Genomic DNA, 21,324 nt, shown 5'->3' on the forward strand with positions numbered 1-21,324 from the left:
AAACATATGAACAGCAACAAATTCTTTACTGATCGTCAATATGGACTTATATCAGGCAGATCTACATCTCTTCAACTTTCAAATGTATTGGACAAATGGATAGAAGCTGGGAAATCTATCAATGTTATTTACGTGGACTATATGGAAGTATTCGACACTGTTTCGCACAAAAAAATGAACAAACTCCGATCATATGGCACAGAACTTTTAGTTCTGAATTGGGTTGATAGTTTTCTAAGCGACAGGATACAACACGTTTCAATAAACAATAAAACATCACCATGGTCAAAAGTAACTTCATGTATATCTCAAGGATCTGTGATTGGGCCTCTACTTTTTGTAATTTTCATAAATGACCTATTTTCCAAACCTGGTTGATTTCGGCGTATACGTCTTTGCAAATGATACAAAAATTTCTAACAGAATTAGTCAGAAAGAGGATAAAACTCTATTACAAAGTGACTTAAATAAACTATCGCAATGGAGTGATACCTGGCTATTAAAGTGCAAACATATACACATAGGTGAACCGGGACCGGAACCAGACTCAAAATATAGACTGAAATTGACAATACTACAAAAAGTTACTAAAGAAAAAGACATTGGAGTAATTATTGACTCTGAATTAAATTTCGAAAAACATATAAGTGAGAAACTTAATAAATCAAATTCCATATTTGCACTTCTGAGAGGGACATTTCAATATTTAGATACAGATACCTTGGCATTTCTATACAAGACACTCGTAAGAACACATTTAGAGTTTGCAAACTCAGTATGGCATCCATATAAAATAAGATATATTGACATGATTGAGAATGTGCAGCGCCGGGCATCTAAACAACTACCAGAATTAAAGAATTTAACATACTCAGAAAGACAGCAAAAATTAAAACTACCATCTCTAATAAATTTTAGACAGGTCCGAGGTGACATGATTAAACTATATAAAATACTGAACTGAAAAAAAGTAAAGAGGCGGCATAATTTGTTAAATAATGGAAGAATATGACTACACGAACAGGGGTACGCAGCAACAGTCTGAAAATATTTCCACAGAGAGCAAGAACTACCCGAAATTATAGCGACATCACCAACCACAAATACATTTAAAAATAGACTAGACAAATACTGAAAGAACCAAACAATGGTGTACGAAGATTATAAATAAAAACTCAACGGAAGTGGAGACAATTAAGATGAAGAGACTGATGAAAAGGAACCTTGGTTCCTGTATCAGTAAAAGAACCTAAGTAATGAACAATAAAACATAATTTTAGACAATGGAAATTAAACATTGAAAAAAACCTTGTACCTTGTCTTGATGTTGTTCTTGGTTATCATATGCCAAACATCTGTATATTTAACAGAGTTTAGCATTCAATTATGCATATACTCTTAATTGACGTATAACCGACTCGATTAACAAACCAACCTCCAAAATAGCCGCAAACTCAATATAGATTAACCGACCAATCTCTCGGTTAGCCGTGTGACGGCCGTAAAGTTAAACGTGGCAAGTGAAACGGCGGCGATAAGGCCCATTATTTCATTCGAGAACAGCTGGGGCCGAATGCATAAAACATCTTGTATTGCTTAAACTTAGATTTCAATAAGACTTTCCTTAGTTAAGTAAAAAAATTATTAATAAGTGGTATGTATAGACTTACTAAAGTCTTCACTTAACTAAGGAATACTTAAATCGGAACCTTTCACTACTTTCCGTATGATATATACTAGCTCATCATATGTAATCATCCGTGTAAAAGTTTGTCATGATAATTTAAGTTTATTGATCAATGCATGCTTTTATTTTAAAGAGCTGGGGTTCAATTAATATTGGTATGTAGGAATTCAATAGAACGTAACATAGTATATTGATGAACAATTGGCGCATATAAGAAAACGCATTAAAGTTGATGTTTTGACGGATGAGCATAGGAAGAAAAATGTTTCGGTAATCCAAGACTTTCCTCTACTTAATCTTTAATCATCTTTTAATGGGTGTAATATTTTCTGGATACAACAATGTTTAAACTCTAACAAAACATGATCAAGGTTTCAGTGGCGTAGCACAAGACTAAGGGTAGCATTGTAAGCAAATCATTTTACAGACCACTTTTTTCAATTAAATGTTTACTAATAGTTCAGGGGCCGTATGCATAAAACGGCTTAATTTAAGATTCTCCTTAGTAAACACTTAAGTTAAGGAAACTCCGCCCTTAAGTGGTATGCATAAAAAATCTTAAACTTAGTATTTGCTAAGTAAAATCTTAGTTGTTTTAAGTCACGCCCACAAAACTTAAGTGGTATGCATAAAACTCCTTATACTAAGGAAACGTCTAAGATAACACTTAAATCTAAGGTACCTTGATAAATAACCATATCAGTAATAAAAATACTAGTTATTCGTTTATTTATTGGTAAATATTAACGATCATCGTAATTTTCTTCAAATCACGGTTAATCAACAAATCCAGACATAACAGTGGGTAGTTACATGCTATTTCCCATATCTCGTGGGTATACCGAAAATTACTCACTCACTCAGACAGTTTTTATACTCATGAAATTCATGGTTCTATTTTAATTTTGTTTACTCTGTACGTGCACGTTTTCAAAAATTCTAAAATACACCGCGAGGGTATCATTTGTAACCGTAAGTTAAAACAGAATTAAGAAATGAAGAGAGAGCATGCAAAGCCACAGTTTTTATATCATGCGTGTGTGGGTTTGTTTTGTTTTATTTTTGGGGGGAAGGGGTTGCAGTTTACAGTGACAAAATGAAAAAGTAGACATGGATCTCCATTTTGTTGAAGCAATAAGTTGATTGTTTAAGGAATAACTGTTACACCCTCATGTAATTCGAAATAAATATAAGATCATATAACGTATTTATGATACCTTACTCGTATTAGATTATCTTTTTAAATTTCCCTATATAGTGAATGAGATATATTGCCGTTTCGAAAATATTGCTTAGTACGTTAAGATGTTGAGAATTTACTTACTGTAATAATTTGTTTTAGTAAAGATTGTATGACTTTTGAAAAATTCCCCAGTTTGAAAATGAATTCCAGGAAAAAATATACCCTCCCCCCTTTTTTGTAAAAGGGGAGTGATAAAAATGTTAATTTCACATCAAAATAGATTTTTTTCAAACCATAAGCAAATGTAAGCTAGAGTCTGGAAAGGAAGATGTCAGCGTACAATAAGCTGAACTATTAGTAAACATTTAATTGAAATAGTGTTTTATAAAATGATTTGTTTTGTAAAGTGATTTGCGTACAGTGCTACTCTTTGTCTTGTGCTACGCCAATTAAACATTGATCAGAGTCAGATTAAGAGTCTGTTAGAGTTTAAAACATTTTGCTGTATCCAGAAAAAATTACACCAATTTAAAGATGACTAAAGATTAAGTAGAGGAAAATCTTAGAATACCGAAATATTTCCTCAAATGCCCATCCGTCAAAACATCAACCTTAAAAAGTGTTGTCTTATATGCGCCAATCGTTCATCATTATACTATGTTACGTTCTATTGAATTGTTTTACATGTATACCAATATCAATTTAACCCCAGCTCTTTAAAATAAAAGCATGCATTGATCAACTAATATAAATAATCATAACAATCTTTTACCCGCATGAGTACATGTGATGAGCTAGTATATATCATACGGTAATTAGAGAAAGGTTCCGATTTAAGAATTTCTTAGTTAAGTGAAGACTTAAGTAAGTTTATGCATATCACTTAAGAATTTGACTTAACTAAGGAAATTTCTAAATTTAAGAAATACTTAAGTTAAGGTGTTTTATGCATACGGCCCCAGCTTATTATGCGCTGCCATCTCCCTTTCTAGACCCCTTGCTTACATTTGTTTATAGTTTAAATCTATTTTGATGTGAAATTTACATTTCTATCACTTTCCTTTTACAACAAAAAAGGGGGGAGGGTAGAATTTTTTTTCCTGGAATACATATACAAACAACGGCATATTTCAAAAGTCCTACAATCTTTACTTAAACATATTATTACAGTAAGTATATTCTCAACACCTTAACGTACTTAACAATATTTTCGAAAACGCAATATATCTCATTGAATATTTTTTGAAATATAAAAAAAATGAATTTGATACCAGTAAGGTATTATAAATACCTTATATGATCTTATATATTTTAAACTTTGAATTCCATAGGGTGAAGCAGTGGGGAATTAGGGTATGCCCTACATCTTTTAGATAAAACTAAATTGAAAATTCAAAAGACCAACTACCACCCCCCCCCCCCCCAAAAAAAAAATTCCCACACACACATGATATAAAAAAAATGTGTTTTTGCACGCCCTCTCTTCCGATTCCCTAATCTTTTTTTAAACTTACGGTTACAAATGATACCCGCGTGATATATTTAAAAAATTTAAAAAAACGTGCACGTACAGATTAATCAAAAGAAAAATAGAACCATGAATTAAATTGATATAAAAACTGAGTACTTTTCGGTATACTCACGAGATATGTGAAATAGTATATAAATACCGACTATTATATCTTGATTTGTTGATTATACGTAATTTGAAGAAAATAACGATGATCATTAATATTTAGCAATAAATAAACGAATAACTAGTATTTTATTACTGATATACATGTAGTTATTAATTAATTTAATTGAAGGTAACCTATTAATGTCCTCCAAAAAACGCATACTTTCGATTGATTTTTTAACTATTTTTGAAAATTTAAGGTAGCTCTATAGGTACCTTAACCTTAATTGTTATCTTAGGCGTTTCCTTAGTATAAGGAGTTTTAATTATACCACTTAAGTTTTTTGTGCATGACTTAAAACAACTAAGATTTTACTTAGGAAATACTTAGTTTAAGATTTTTTATGCATACTACTTAGATAAAAGGGGCGGAGTTTCCTTAACTTAAGTGTTAACTTAGGAAAATCTTAACTTAAGTAGCTTTATGCATACGGCCCATGGGGTGTTATGAATTCTGCAATTAATATTAAGGGAAAACGGTACTATTTATTCTGCCATATTAGGCGATAATATCAACATTTTCTAAATTTACCATGGCCACTTTTAAGATAAAAACCAGGATAAAACAGTTATATGTTGTGGTTAGTACTTTATTATTCTGGGCCCGTAAATACTAAAGATCATCGTTATTTTCTTCAAATCACGTATACTCAACAAATCAAGAGATAACAGTGGGTAGTTATACATGTATATAGTACTTCCCACTCTCGTTGTTATTGTTATGAATACCGAAAAATACTAAGTTTTTACACACATGTAATTCATGGTACTATTTTTCTTTTGTTTACTCTGTACGTGCACGGTTTTTTTTTTATAAATTGTTAAAATACACCGCGCGGTATCAATTGTAACCGTAAGTTAAAACCGAATTAAGGAATGAAGACAGAGCATGGAAACCCCCATTTTATATATGTGTGTGGGTGGGGGGGGGGGGGGGGGGGTGAGGGCGTCATTTGAATTTCCAACTCAGTTTTATTCTAAAGATGTTGGGCATACCCTAAAAAAATCACTTACAGGGACAAAATTGAAAAGTTTTAAGACCTACCCAGGGGTAGATTTCTTTTATAAGGGGGGTGCATGGACCTCCATTTTGATGAAACAGTTAGATTGATTGTTTAGAATCACTGTTATGGCAGTCAGAAGTCCCCATGGAATTCGTCGGTTATATAAGGTATTTATAATACCTTACTCGTATTGAATTATTTTTTCATATGACCTTATATATATTCAGTGAGATATTTTGCAATTTCGAAAATATTGCTAAGTACGCTAAGATGTGGAAAATATACTTCCTGTAATAATTTGTTTTAGTAAAAATTGTAGGACTTTTGAAAAATATCGTATTTTGTATATGAACTTCTGGAAAAAAATCTACCCTCCCCTTTTTTTGTTGTAAAAGGGAAGTGATCAAAATGTTAATTTCACATCAAAATAGATTTCTTTTTAGACCATAAGCATATGTAAGCGAGGGGTCTGGAAATGAATATGGCAGCGCATAATAAGCTAAAGCTGAACGATTAGTGAACATTTATTGAAAAAGGTGCTTTGTAAAATTATTTGTTAGCATATGCTTACAATGCTACAATCAGTCTTGTGTTACGCCACTGAAACCTTAATAATGTTTTATTAGAGTTTAAAACATAGTGTTGTCTCCATAAGAAGAAAAAACACAATGAAATATAATTAAAGATTAAGTAGAGGAAAGTTTTGGATTACCGAAATATTTTTCTTCAAATGCTCATCCGTTAAAACATCAACCAAAAAAATCGTTGACTTATATACACCAATTGTTCATCATTATACTATGTTACATTCTCATGATTGAATTGTTTTACATACCTATATCAATTTAACCCCAGCTCTTTAAAATAAAAGGATGCATTGATCAATAAATTTAAATAATCATAACAAGTTTTTACACGGATGAGTACATGTGATGAGCTAATATATATCATACGGTAACTAGAGAAAGGTTCCGATTTAAGTATTCCTTAGTAAAGTGAAGACTTAAGTAAGTTTATACATACCATTTAAGAATTTGACATAACTGAGGAAATTCTTAGTGAAATCTAAGTTTAAGGAATACTTAAGTTAAGATGTTTTATGCATACGGCGCCTGTTTAAAAAATTCAAGCCAAATAGTATCATGACCAACTTCCAACGGAGCTTGTTTATGTTATCCATGCCCATCGTCATTTTGAAACAAATTTATGAAATTTTGGAAGTCTTTTCGAATAATTCTCTAGAAAATATTTCAATAGGTTTCAAAATTTATATTGTAAATATACACCCTGCCTTTATTCATAGATAAATATACAATATAAGGTCAATGTAAAGAAAAATATAAACTTTTGTGTATGAGGCTGAGAAACCTCGGAAGCCCTTGCACAGTTTTGCGCCGAGTACACAAAAGTTTATATTGTTATGACATTGACCTTATGGTGTTTTTATACTGCAATTTAAACAAATACATTGATAGCTTTTAAATAGTAAATACAATTGCGAAACTTATTTACATCCCTTAATGAACCCTTGATTGTGGCGAAATTGTTCCATGATGGAATTGACATTATACAAAATATAGCTATGTTATTATATTTATGAGATAAACACAACTACTTGCAGTATAAATAAAAAATATATTGCACCCTTACATCCAATCACAGCGCTCCTAGTTTGACTTCTTTCACCTGTCTTGGGTTCACAAATAGCCAACGTAATGCTGAGAAAATTTAATAATACCGTTTTCCCTTAATATAAAAACTCAACAAACTATTGAAAAGTATAAGAGTTGAGAAGAAACTAAGTATTAATGTCAAACATACACACACTTGGAAACGAATATAACACAGAAAATTAACAAGCAATACAAAAAGAAGACAAACTAATATTAAACCCTAGTAATATCAACCAAAAGCCTACTCACAGTTAAAAAAATTAAAAGTGCAATGCATTTAAGTTGTTAATTTCATATAAACAATTAAACAAATATTGCAAAGTGTTACAAAACAAATAACTTTTTGCATACAATGAATGAATGTATGAGATAATACATGATAATATAAATGCCTACAATGATAATATGAGTGTATTATTAATGAAAAGATAAATAGTTACATACCCGATAATAACCAGATTAAAACATAGGAAGAAACCACTACTTCCATCGTCAAATTCCAGGTATATTATGCACAATAAAGTTTAAACTAATGTTTTTTTTCCAAATTCATATACCCCTTGGTTCAATAATTTAAATGTTTAACCTTCTAAAAGATAAAACAAATTATATATATTTATCAATCGTATTAAAATATACTCCGAAGAGTACTTCGTTGTTTGCTTTATAATTTTATATTTTTCAATCCAAAATGTAGATAAAAAACAAGTCTTTTGTGAAAAACATTAGGATAAATATTTTTCTTGATGTATTTTCAGTAGAGTGCATTTTATCTTATCATTATATGCTCAGATATGATCCCTTTCTAATGGACTTGCTCTTTTATATATTTGTGACATACTTCATACAAGAGCTTATCACGGAGATGAAAAGAAGCTAGCATTATATTTTAAAGTTAATGCTCTAGTCTTGTAAATTTAAATATTTGTATAAAATAAAATGGTATGCGACTTGCTAAATATAGATATATTTTCGTAAAATATAACGAAATCTTATTTCATATATTGAGACGACACATCTGTTCTGTAATTTTTAAGGGAAATGTTACAATGTCTGTTATTGTTTTGTCAATCTTTCAGTATTACGGATTCTCGAAAATCATGGATAGATTTAAAACTGATTTCAAAATTAACTTCACCTTTTAAGAATATAATTATGATCATATTATTTCCCAACTTTTATCAAAATCTTTGATGTACATTATATTCTTATACGACTTCAAACAAATTTTTGGATCGTATAATGGTATGATGTCGTCGTCATCGTCGTCTGCGTCGTCGTCGTCCGAAGACACATTGGTTTCCGCACAATAGCTTAAGTTTAAGTGAAATGAGGGAGATAATTAATGAGGAACAAAATAATTTTATCAAAGGCAGCAGTATAATTGACTATGTCTCCACGTTCATGTAAATAAATGACACTAGGGGAAAAAATGTAAATTGACAACTTTTGTCTCTTTTGTAGATTTTAAGAAGGCATATGATACAATTGACAGGTCACTTATGATTTGCAGATTTAAGTATAAGTACAAAGTGTATGTGTGCTTTGCAAGCCACTTATTCAAATATAGAATGCTGTGTTCGTGTAAACGGTGGTACTACTGATTGGTTAAGGGTAAATGCTGGTTTGAAACAAGGATGTGTTTTTTCCATAGTCATGTTTAATATTTTCATCAATAAGTTAATTTATGATGTAAAAGCACTAAATATTGGTATACACATTGACGGTGAAAAGGTTGCTATTTTACTATATGCAGATGATCTTGTTTTATTGTCTGAAAATACAGAAGATCTGCAGAAATTGATTAATGTATTAGGTGTATGGTGTAATGATAAGTCTTTAAAAGTTAATTTAAATCTCAGATTTAAATGAATAAAAAATAATGCATTTTAGTGCAGGTTTTGTTTTTAATATAAATGGTGAAGTCATTGATTATGTTTCTAGCTATCAATATTTTGGATAAATATTTAATGAATATTTAGGTTATAAAATTATGGCAAAGGCAGTTGCAAAGTCAGCAAGTCGGGCATTAGACCTTCTTATAGTAAAATGAAAGCACATGGTGGCTTTCGACACAATATTTCCAAAAAATGTTTGACACTTCAGTGGGTCAGTCATCAATTACGGCTCAGCTATTTTGGGTACAAGTGAGTTCTCCTGCATTTCAGCAGTTCAGAAACGAGCCATGAGATTTTATAAGGGAGTTGGAAAGTATATCCCCAATTATGCTGACATGATGTACAAAAATGAATAAAGACAGTTTAAATTATTAAGTATTTATATGGTCAATTAGAAAAGGTAGTTATAAAATTAAAAGTTGGAGTTATAAAGTGATATAAATGTTGAACCTATGCATTATTGACAGATTTTTGTAATGTAGAGTTAGAAGTTAATATTTTTGTTAATTGTAAAACTGAATGGAGTACAAGGCTTGATTCTTATGGTCAGGGAAATAAGTTGAGATCTTATAAATTGTTAAAAATTTCATACTATACTGAACAATATTTGTTGCAGTGCATATGCTAAAATTTAGATGTGCTGTTAACATGTCCATTATATGAAGATAAGGCAGTCTTCATTTATTGATATAATCCAACATAATAAATATGTTTTTAACTTTGTCAGATGATACAAAAAATACATATATTTTTGTTCAAAAATGAAAATATTTGTAGTTCTGTTGCCAAAACCTGCCACAATATTTTATTACGACGAAATAGTATGTTATACTGTTAAAAAGTCATTGTTATTTTTTTATTTACATGTATCAAATTTTACCCTTGAATGTGCATGGTGATATTGCACTTAATAACAAGGGCATCAAATATCGTTTAATCCCGTATTGACATTTTAATAAAAGTGTTCATATAGACTATTTTTTACCTGATTGAATCAAATATGTAATAGAAAAATATGCATTCATGTGCTACTTTTATGTAAAATAAGGTCGAAATTTTGTATATTTGCTCAAAATTCGGATTTGTGGCTGTATTTTCCCTTTCAAAAGAAAAGCCTCGGTCACACCTTAACGGATAGCAGGAACTGACGACTTATGGATGACAACAAAAGTTGTCCGTTGACAAAATTTTTATCCGTTGGGAGTCAGTTTATGTACTGACCGAATAAAATGGACGTGTAACGAATGCATAACGGACACACAACGGATATGCAACGTACGACAAACGGAAACGTACCGGACGTCGAACGTACATCCAACGGACGAGTACTGCATAAAACGGACACCTAATTGAAGCGTACCGGATAAAACGGATGAACAAAATATACGGAAAAACTAAAGGCGACAATAATAATACATGTAATTCGCATAAATATTCAAAATGTTTCTGTGTAACTAGTTTTGGTTTGTTCATCATAATGCCACCAAAAGGCAGTGTCTGGTCTGAATAAGAGCTGATTGGTTGTGAAGACGTGTCTTTACTCTAAGATCGATTATGAGTAATAAGAATTCACAAATCTTAAGAAATTTGACAAACCTCTTTTGGCATTTCTGACGCGAAATTTTGGACCAATCTGAATAAATTTAAAGTTAAAAAATGTAAAGGTAGGGGTTAATATAAGAAAGTTTTGTCATATTTTGATGCTTTTTTGTGTCAAATTTACCATGCTGTCAATTTAATGTAATTTTTCTTTGTTTAAAGAACAAATTGCATAACATTTGTTTGTTATAAATCATTAAAAATTACATAAATTTATCTAAGATTTTTTTTTCAATTTGTTTTAAGGGATTCATATTTTTTTTATTTTTCAAATTTCGATATTTTTAAATGTTTCAAGAAGAAACCTTCAATTGCGCAGTATTGCACAATAGATTTGTAAGATCTTTAACCACATATAATTTGTAACAGAAACCTATTCTAGTATCAAAAATTTGATCAGAATACAAATTCAGACAGTATCAAGCTTGAATATTGTGTTCAAATTTGCCCCAATTATTCAGGATTCAACCCCTGCGATCATATCAAACTGTGCTTATCAAAGCATTTTCTTTGTTATACTTTCTAGTTTGATGCTTCGTGTTTGTTGTTATGTCATACGCGTAATATGGTCCTTTTTGTACGCTTTTTGCTTTTCGACCGATAATTTTGCTTTTTGTCCGACACTTATACTTTTTGTCCGTTTTGCGCAAAACGGCAATATGCACACGTAATCATCGCTAAATTATAAAATGAAAGATACAATAGTTTATCATATACTTAGTACAAAATACAGCAATTTTGTATATCTCATAAAGAGATAAAGGAAGATGTGGTGTGAGTGCCAATGAGACAACTCTTCATCCAAAGAACAATTTAAAAAATTAAACCATTATAGGTCAATATACGGCCTTCAACACGGAACCTTGGTTCTTTTTTCCAGTTCTTTTTTCCAGTCGGTATCACCTACCCTGTATCGCATCCCCACCCCACCCACCCCCCCCCCCCCCCCCCACCCCCGTATTGCATAGCTAAACCTGTATCGCATACCTGGTATCGCATAGCAAAACCCATATCGCATACCTGTCGTGACGTCATAATTTGAATGACGTCAACGTTTGACCTATGACGTCCAGTTACTGTATTTCCTGGCAAACGAAAAATGAATTTCCAATAAAAAAATGTTCTATCATTTCAACTAAAATCTATATTTGTTTTCCAAAAATCATGAGCAGTAACTTTAAGACCGATTTTTGTACGTACAAATGTATATAAAAAGACACAATAATATGTAGAAATGTCTGAAGTTTTATTGTTTATATAGTCATAATTTTCGTGAAGTTTGTCTTCATTACCTGATGGATTAAACATAAATGCAATTTTTTACGGTTTTATAATTTGGTAAGAATAGATAACAAACTTTCAAGAAATCTTTTTCTTGCTGTTCACCTCGTCAGAAAATCAAAATGATCATGAAAAATACCATCGCCAAATACACAACAAAACTTTTCTACATCTCATGATATTTCTTTGATAAATATTAATTTCAATTGAAATAATAGAACAGTATCGTGAGTGGATGCATTTTAATACATGGTCTATATGTATATTGAGAATGTAAGGTTACAAAAGGTGGATATTAAGCAAATGAGGAAGTCTATAAAAAAAAAGTCAGCTGGAAAAAAGAAAGCAAAATAATAACGTTCTTTTCTAGCTGATAATTTCGGACGATTTAAAAAAAAAGGGGAATATCCCATGAATCTGATTCTATTAAATTTGATTCTATTAAAATATATGATAAACAGAATAATATATGGCAAATACTCGACAAATATCAGCCCTCGGGACCTTCGGTCCTCGGGACTGATATTGGTTTCTCGTGGTGATACAGCATGCGATACGGATTTTGCCATGTATTATTCAATATTGAATATATTAAAACCAGTTTTTATTTGATTTCGTTTCAAATGATGAATCAAAACTACTTTCCTTTTAAAACTGCAAAGATTTTATTTGGCAAATGACAAATAGACCGAAAACCGTGTTTAACCTTAAGTCGGATTACTTATATATCGCAATGAACGACATGCATTCAAGCATTTACATAGCATGTAAACGTGTCTTTACGTAGATTCTATTCTGCTCATTTTGTTTATGTGTCTTTGAAATGATGTTAATGGTTCAACATTGAAATAGTATTATAGCATTTCAAACAACATTTTAATTACTGATAATATGTCTATTTCTTCTCTATAGTTTCAAACAAGAATAATTGAAATACAAAAGGTCTATAATCACGCATTTAAATATCTTTTTAATTATCTTTTTAATTGATGTGTTGAGCAGTGGTCTATGTAATTTATTCTTTTCGGTAGGATTCGTGTTAGCCTCATATCTATACAACTAAACTAACGAGGCAAAATTTGTTAACCGATTTGACTTACAAACAACGAATAAAGAACGCAATAAAGAATATATACACAAGTCTAAATTGAAAACGCTGCTCAAACCTATGATTGCATTGGATATAATCCACAATTTTTATACGTGTGCATGAATATATATATATAAGTTTAAAAAGTTTTTCTGTTTAGTATTAAATTTATTATAAGATCCATTTTGTTACATCTTGTGATCATTTTTATTTAGCAATCGCCAATGCCAGTCAGCAGGGTTTTAGCAATAGCAGTCTAATAGTGATTGAAAAAAAAGTTTTGTATAATGAGGTAAAATAATTGCACGTGGCAACGTACTTATACATCATCCCGAATCAATGAAAACCTGTAATTTAAACTGTTATTTTAAAAATAATTTGGAACTGTAAAGCCAGTACTAAATCCGGCGTTGTTTGAAACAGGTGGTCACAGGAAAATTAGGGACTCGTTCTATGTTTTTTCATTTATGCCCTCTGGGGAGACTGTCCGTAACTTTCTTATCCAAAATCTTTCCCGAGCGACTCTGTCGACCTTCGACCAACACTCGTTGTGGTCTATGATCGTGATGGTAAGGTTTTTGAGATCAGCTTGTGTGTGTCCAGGTGATCTCAAATGACGACTTACGGGTAGGTCGGGCTTGCAAGTGTAGTCACTTCGATGACCATTCATGCGTTTGTTAAATGGCTGCTCTGTCTCGCCAACATACTGCATGCCACATCGACACTGAAGGAGGAATACAACATTCTGGGTTTTGCAAGTTACATTGCAATATATAGTGTACACAGACCCAGTCGAGTGGCAAGTGAATGTTTGAGTATTCAGTATTTGTTGACAAGTCAGGCAACGTCTGTTACCACATGACTTGCACCATCCTGCAATTGAACAGCTTTTATTTTAGGAGACGTCAGCTCTAACAAATAAGTCTTTCAGACTTGCTGGTCTCCGAAAAGCTAAGACAGGAGGATTGGGAAAGATCTTGGATAATTTAGGGTGTTTGGCAATAGTTTGCCAATTGGCACGGATCAAACGTGAAAGATTATTAAAGGCTGGATTGTATGTAAGAACAAACGGGACTATTTTGCTGCGCCTCTTCCGTTTGTACTGTCAGAGGTCATTGCGGCTGTTATTGTTAGCGCGCGCAAACCCCTTATCTATGTCTAATTTCTTATAACCTCGTTTTGTCAAAAATCCGCGAAGTTCCTGTAACCGTTTCGTGACAGCCTCCTCAGAGGAGCAAATCCGCTTGACTCTGAGAGCTTGACTGTACGGGATACTTTTTGTACAGTGTTTGGGGTGACAGCTTTGGGGAGAAAGGTATTGATGTTTATCTGTGGGTTTACAGTAGAGGTCTGTTGATATGACACCGTCCTTTATAGATGTGGTTGTGTCTAAGAAAGATATCTTAGAGTCGGAAATTTCATACCTAAATTTAATTGAATGGTGGGCGTTGTTTGCATGTCTGATAAAATCATCCAGTTTTTGTTGAGATTCAACCCATTTCATGTCAACATCATCAATGAAACGGAACCAATACAAAGGTTTGGATAAAGATGTTGCAATAATTTGATTTTCTAATTTTTCCATGAAAATATTGGCGTAAGACGGTGCCATTTTTTTCGTCCCCATCGCTGTCCCGTTAATTTGAAGGTAATGCTCACCATTAAAGGTGAAATTGTTGCATTTCAGGACCAGAGTAAGCAGCTGGACTAAACATTCAGTAGGTGGTTCTAAAATGTTGCGCGAGTCCCATATTTCCCTACAGGATTGTATTCCGTCATCATGAGGTATGTTGGTATACAATGAGGTGACATCTAAAGTGACAAGGAGGGTTTCCGGAGGAAGAGGGTTCATGGATTCCATTTTGCGAAGATAATCTGTAGTGTCTTGAATGTGGGAAGGAAGATTTTCTACATGAGATCTTAAATGAAAATCGACGAATTCCGAGATTTTCTCAGTCGGATGGCCGTTTGCGGATACAATGGGTCTACCAGGGTTGTTAACCTTGTGTATTTTGGGAAGAAGATACAATCGACCAAGCTTGGCATTCTCTGGCTTTAAATAACCAATTGTATCCTCATCTATGTGACCGTCATTGTACATGGTTTGTAACGCAGTGATAATTTTGGAGCTAAACTCGGAAGTAGGGTCATAGTCTCGTCAATCACTATTAGACTGCTATTCCTTTGGAAGGCTTTAATATGTAAGTTCTGTTGTAATTGCCCTGCCGTTGTCTAATTTATACCATCCTGGATCGGTTAGGACATTTTTGATTTTTTTGTTTGAGGACTGCCCTCAATGCAGTTATAACATCTCAACTGTCACATCCTTTGGAAATCTAGAGTTGTGCCATTTCACATTGTAAATAACTATCTTTATTTTTGGCATATTTCTGTAGTCTTTGCGGTGTGTTTGGAAATTTTAAAATTGTTCCAGCGTTCGCTTAAATTGTATAAATCAAGATTTTGATAGAGTCTCAATTTGAATTGACATGATTCATTTGACATTGTGCTATTATTGAAGAAGGATATCTGTTATCCGAAATATCTAATATTTGTATATTTTATAGTTATTTTATGGTGATGTTGTACCCTTTTTGACTTGTAATATATTATATTTTGTAGTGTACAGAATCATATTACATGATCCATCGCCCTGTAAGATTGATCGTTGACTATTTATTCAGTCATTTTATATATATATATACAACTCGTCTAAACATCAACCCAACAATGTTAGATCTGTAAATTTGCTTTTGCAAATTTTTGGTTCTTCCCTAGGCGGAATTCGAACCCATGCTATTGTGATATCGTGACACCAAATCGCCTGCACTGCAGCCGTCCCGCTAGACCACACGACCACCTGGGCTCTCAATAAAGAGCTTTCGCTGGCCATGTGTTACTTTTCCACGTCAGTTTTAATCTAGCGGCGTACTACAGTACATGATATATAAGGCATGAAGATGTTATTGTTACAGATCAGCTAAATTATCTATAGTAAAGGATCCTACAAATTAATGTAAGATACAGTCACAGAAAATAATTATATTCACAAGTACGTCTGAGTCAGTGACAACCCTACAACAGATGTATCAATCGGATCGCCATCAATGATGGTGATACATGGCTGTGTACATAATGTATATACAACTCGTCTAAACATCAACCCAACAATGTTAGATCTGTAAATTTGATTTCGCAAATTTTTGGTTCTTCCCTCGCCGGGATTCGAACCCATGCTACTGTGATATTGTGACACCAAATCGCTTGCACTGTAGCCGTCCCGCTAGACCACACGACCACCTGGGCTTTCAATAAAGAGCTTTCGCTGGCCATGTGTTACTTTTCCACGTCAGTTTTAATCTAGCGGCGTACTACAGTACATGATATATAAGGCATGAAGATGTTATTGTTACAGATCAGCTCAATTATCTATAGTAAAGGATCCTACAAATTAATGTAAGATACAGTCACAGAAAATAATTATATTCATAAGTACGTCTGAGTCAGTGACAACCCTACAACAGATGTATCCATAGGATCGCCTTATGTATTTTTTGGAAAACTGTCAAAATATTTTAATTATAAAATGTATTTATATAAATATGATAAATATATATATATATATATACATGTCGTCTAAACATCAACCCAACAATGTTAGATCTGTAAATTTGCTTTCGCATATTTTTGGTTATTCCCTCGCCGGGATTCGAACCCATGCTACTGTGATATCGTGACACCAAATCGCCTGCACTGCAGCCGTCCCGCTAGACCACACGACCACCTGGGCTCTCAAAATAGAGCTTTCGGTGGGCATGTGTTACCTTTCAACGTCAGTTTTAATCTAGCGGCGTACTACAGTACAGGATATATAAGGCATGAAGATGTTATTGTTACAGATCAGCTAAATTATCTATAGTAAAGGATCCTACAAATTAATGTAAGATACAGTCACAGAAAATAATTATATTCATAAGTACGTCTGAGTCAGTGACAACCCTACAACAGATGTATCCATCGGATCGCCATCAATGATGGTGATACATGGCTGTGTACATAATGTATATACAACTCGTCTAAACATCAACCCAACAATGTTAGATCTGTAAATTTGCTTTCGCAAATTTTTGGTTCTTCCCTCGCCGGGATTCGAACCCATGCTACTGTGATATCGTGACACCAAATCGCCTGCACTGCAGCCGTCCCGCTAGACCACACGACCACCTGGGCTCTCAAAAAAAGAGCTTTCGGTGGGCATGTGTTACCTTTCCACGTCAGTTATAATCTACAGTACATGATATATAAGGCATGAAGATCTTATTGTTACAGATCAGCTAAATTATCTATAGTAAAGGATCCTACAAATTAATGTAAGATACAGTCACAGATATATATACATGTATATATAAAGGGAGAGTGAGAGTATGAGATATGGCATCAGATTTTTATATATTTTTTGGAAAACTGCCAAAATATTTTAATTATAAAATGTATTTATATAAATATGATAAATATTTATAGATATTACTGTATTTGAAATGTCTGAAAATGAGTTTCATTTAACTTGATGTGTTTTGTCTCAGGAAATTTAAATAAAAACAAATGCTTGTCTTCAAATCAAGTTATCTTAACGGCGAATTTCTTGCAAGAAGCAAGTTCTGTTCATCTTCTGACGTAGCCCCCGTTTTTCGGGTCCATGTTTCTCATTTATTTTTAGTTTTCAGTGTTATTTGTCTATAGATTGTATGTTGTTTTTTGTTTTTCTGTTCCCGTGTTTGATTGCCCTTCTTTTAGTTCTCTTTGTGTTGCTTTCCATTTGTAATTTAGTAGTTTTGTCTTAAACTTGAGTTTTTTTTTATTTACGGACTTAGATCTTACTTTGCAAACTTCTTTAAATTGTATCCCAGTTAGACACTTCATCAAGTTAAGTGTAATTGAAATGTGTTATAAAAACTTACCTGACATAGTTTTATCAATGATAATCAGCCCCTTTTTAACTAAAAATGAAAAAAAAATTTGACAAGTAAAAAAGATTTTCTGCAAGCCAAAACAATGCAAAACACCACTTATGAAACAGCAGCCACATATATTTCACTATATGAATTACATTCTGTACTTTTTCCTACATATTGGTTTAATTGTGAAAAATCATGCTTGAGCAGTTAAGAAAATAAATAATCTGTCCTTTTAGTCCAGAAAAATAAGTAACCAATCTAAAACATAACAAATCCCCTATCGAAACACACAAAGTTTATGTAGGCCATTATTAAGATACACTATAGAGAAAAATTGAATTGTTGAATAAATGAAACAAAAATGCATGATTTATCATTTGTAGATGTACACATTCTATAAATATCATGTAGTAAATTCAGTGGAATGCAATTGAGATGAATTTTCAATTGTTTGCTAAGCAAAAATCACCTTTAAGTCAAAGATACTGCTATATTTTAAAATATCAATGCAATATTTGTCTTATATCATAGCGATGATTTTTTAATATCAAAAATTTATGAATGCGATACTTTTTTAATGTAACTGATATAGTTTTCTAATATAAAATGAATACGATGACACGTCACAATGCATGTCAATAAAACTTCAAACATAATTCACAAACTTAGATCATGACCGGTTTAATGTTTTAGGATCAATATCAATAAAATTTCGTAACTGTAACAAAATGAACACTTACATGAACTTCTAAAAAAAAATGTTTCTTGACCCTATTGATAGTTGAAAGTGTTAATAATCTGTTCAGTCTATTGTTTTAAATCACATGGTTTACCCGACTAACTAACATGTTTAATCCCGCCTCATTATTTATGTATGTGCCTGTCCGAAGTCAGGAGCCTGTGATTCGTTTGTTTATGTGTTACATATTTCTTTTTCGTTTATTTTTTTATATAAATAAGGCCGTTAGTTTTCTCGTTTGAATTTTTTTAAATTGACTTATCGGGGCCATTTATAGCTGACTATGCGGTATGGGCTTCGCTCATTGTTGAAGGCCATACGATGACCAATAGTTGGTAATTTCTTGTCATTTTGGTCTCTTGTGGACAGTTGTCTCATTGGCAATCATACCACTTTTTTTTTATAATTCTATTTGAAGTGATGATGCAATGACGGAATTTAAATGCGGTTGCAAATACGTCTACCGACCTATTAGATTAGATAATATCTATAAACTGGTTACACTGCTATAACCTATCCACCTTGGTAATATCGAAATAGTCAAAAAATATCATTACTTAAAAGAAACATTCATTCAAACAATCCAATCAAATACAGCTCCAAATTGCCATAAGTAGTCAAATGGTAAAATAAATAATCCAAACAAGTTAAAATGTACAAATGCTGATGTCCCGCTCTTTGAAGATATCAACTGAGTAGCCTCAGACTATTTATTGGACAACTGCAGATTCAACGAAAATCAAAAATCTTGTCAAACAGAAAATGTATTTATTATTAACATAGAAAAAGATATTGAGAAGGACACCAGTCCTTTTTGGATATCAAATACTTTTCCTGTTGGTAAATCGATATCTCTATGAACATAATCAGCTCGCCGCGTGGACGCTCTTTTACATCGCTATGACCGTGAGGGTATTCCGATGTATTGTTGCCACAGAGATTTGATTTTCGTTTTCGGCTAGTAACCGATCGTATAAATACGCGAACTTTTCTTAGTGCAAAATAACAATCCGTATCGCTTGTTATAAATTCATTTATTCAATGAGTACTAAAAAAAAAATTAAAACACAAATGAATACGATGCAAATGTCTTTTGACGTTAGGAATGTGTATATATCTTTTCTATATTCATGAATTAAGATCGTTCAGTTGGAGGACTGGAAAGCAGTTATTTATAAGGGGAAATTTTAAAGATTTATAGATATAAGAAGATGATGCATGAGTTCGAATGAGACAACTTTCCATCAAAGTAATAATTTGTTTAAAGTAAACCATTATAGATCAAAGTATGTCCTTAAACACTGAGTCTTGGCTCACAGCGAACACCACGCTATATACATGATATAGCAACAAGAACATTGCTAGTGTTAAACCATCCAAACAGGAAAACCAACGGTCTAATTTTTAAAAAAAAAAGGAGATTCAAAGTACAGGTCAGATTTTGTCGAATCAATCTGAACGAGGACAGTATGATTCATATTTGTCGCAAGTTAGTTTCATTGTTATCCAATGAAAGTCTTCCATGCGTGCGTTGCGAGCATATCGGGTATATATTATTTCGGTGCGTTCATTATGAAATTTGCTAAATGTTATATAATGTGACCAATCATTTTGATACTTAGCTATTTGATAACGGCATTGTTTTTTAAACCCTTATTTGATTAGCTTTGCTTCATAACTAATTGAGAAATTTGTAAGATATTACCAAAAACAATTTGAATTTAAACAATGGTCTTAGAACTGTTTATTTCCATTCAATAATACTAAGAAGTAACATCACAAAAATATTGAACTCCGAGGAAAATTTAAAACAGAAAGTCCCTTATCAAATGGTAAAATCAAATGATAAAACACACCAAACGAATAGATAACAACTGTCATATTTCTGACTCAGAACTGGAATTTTCACGTTTTGAAAATGGTGGATTGAACCTAGTTTTATAGCGCTTAACCTCTTACTTGTATGACAGTCTCGTCAAATTCTGTCATATTTACAACGATACGTGAACAAAACAGATATTATAGGTAAAATTGTCAAAATATGGGTGCAACAGTCTAATATTAATACTAATCGATACTAATATTGATATAACAAAAACACCGCTATGATATTTTAAAAGTATCGCATTGATATTTTAAAAGTATCGCATTGTTTATTTATGTATATTAGAAAAACACAGCACTTCAAATATTACACGGACATACACTTTAGCTTCTAACTAACTTCTGAATGTATATTTAGACTCAATTGTTGTTTATATTTGAACAATAAGTTTTAAAGTAAGTATTTTCTTAAATCTTCGTTGCCGAAAACAACATTTTCCGCATAGAATGTCTGCATATTTACAATTGATATTAGACAATATCGCTATGTGATATAAGAAAAGTTTTTATCGATACGCTTCTTCCATAGACTGATAGCTATCTCCATTCTCACTGGGGTGAAGCTGATGACCGTAACTGCATTCACGGTCATCCCAAGATGTCGGACGAAAAATTAGGTCAGTATTTGTATTGTCTGTTAAGGTGTTTCTACA

The sequence above is a fragment of the Mytilus trossulus genome, chromosome 8 (genome assembly GCF_036588685.1).
Source record: "Mytilus trossulus isolate FHL-02 chromosome 8, PNRI_Mtr1.1.1.hap1, whole genome shotgun sequence".
Taxonomy (NCBI): Eukaryota; Metazoa; Mollusca; class Bivalvia; order Mytilida; family Mytilidae; genus Mytilus; species Mytilus trossulus.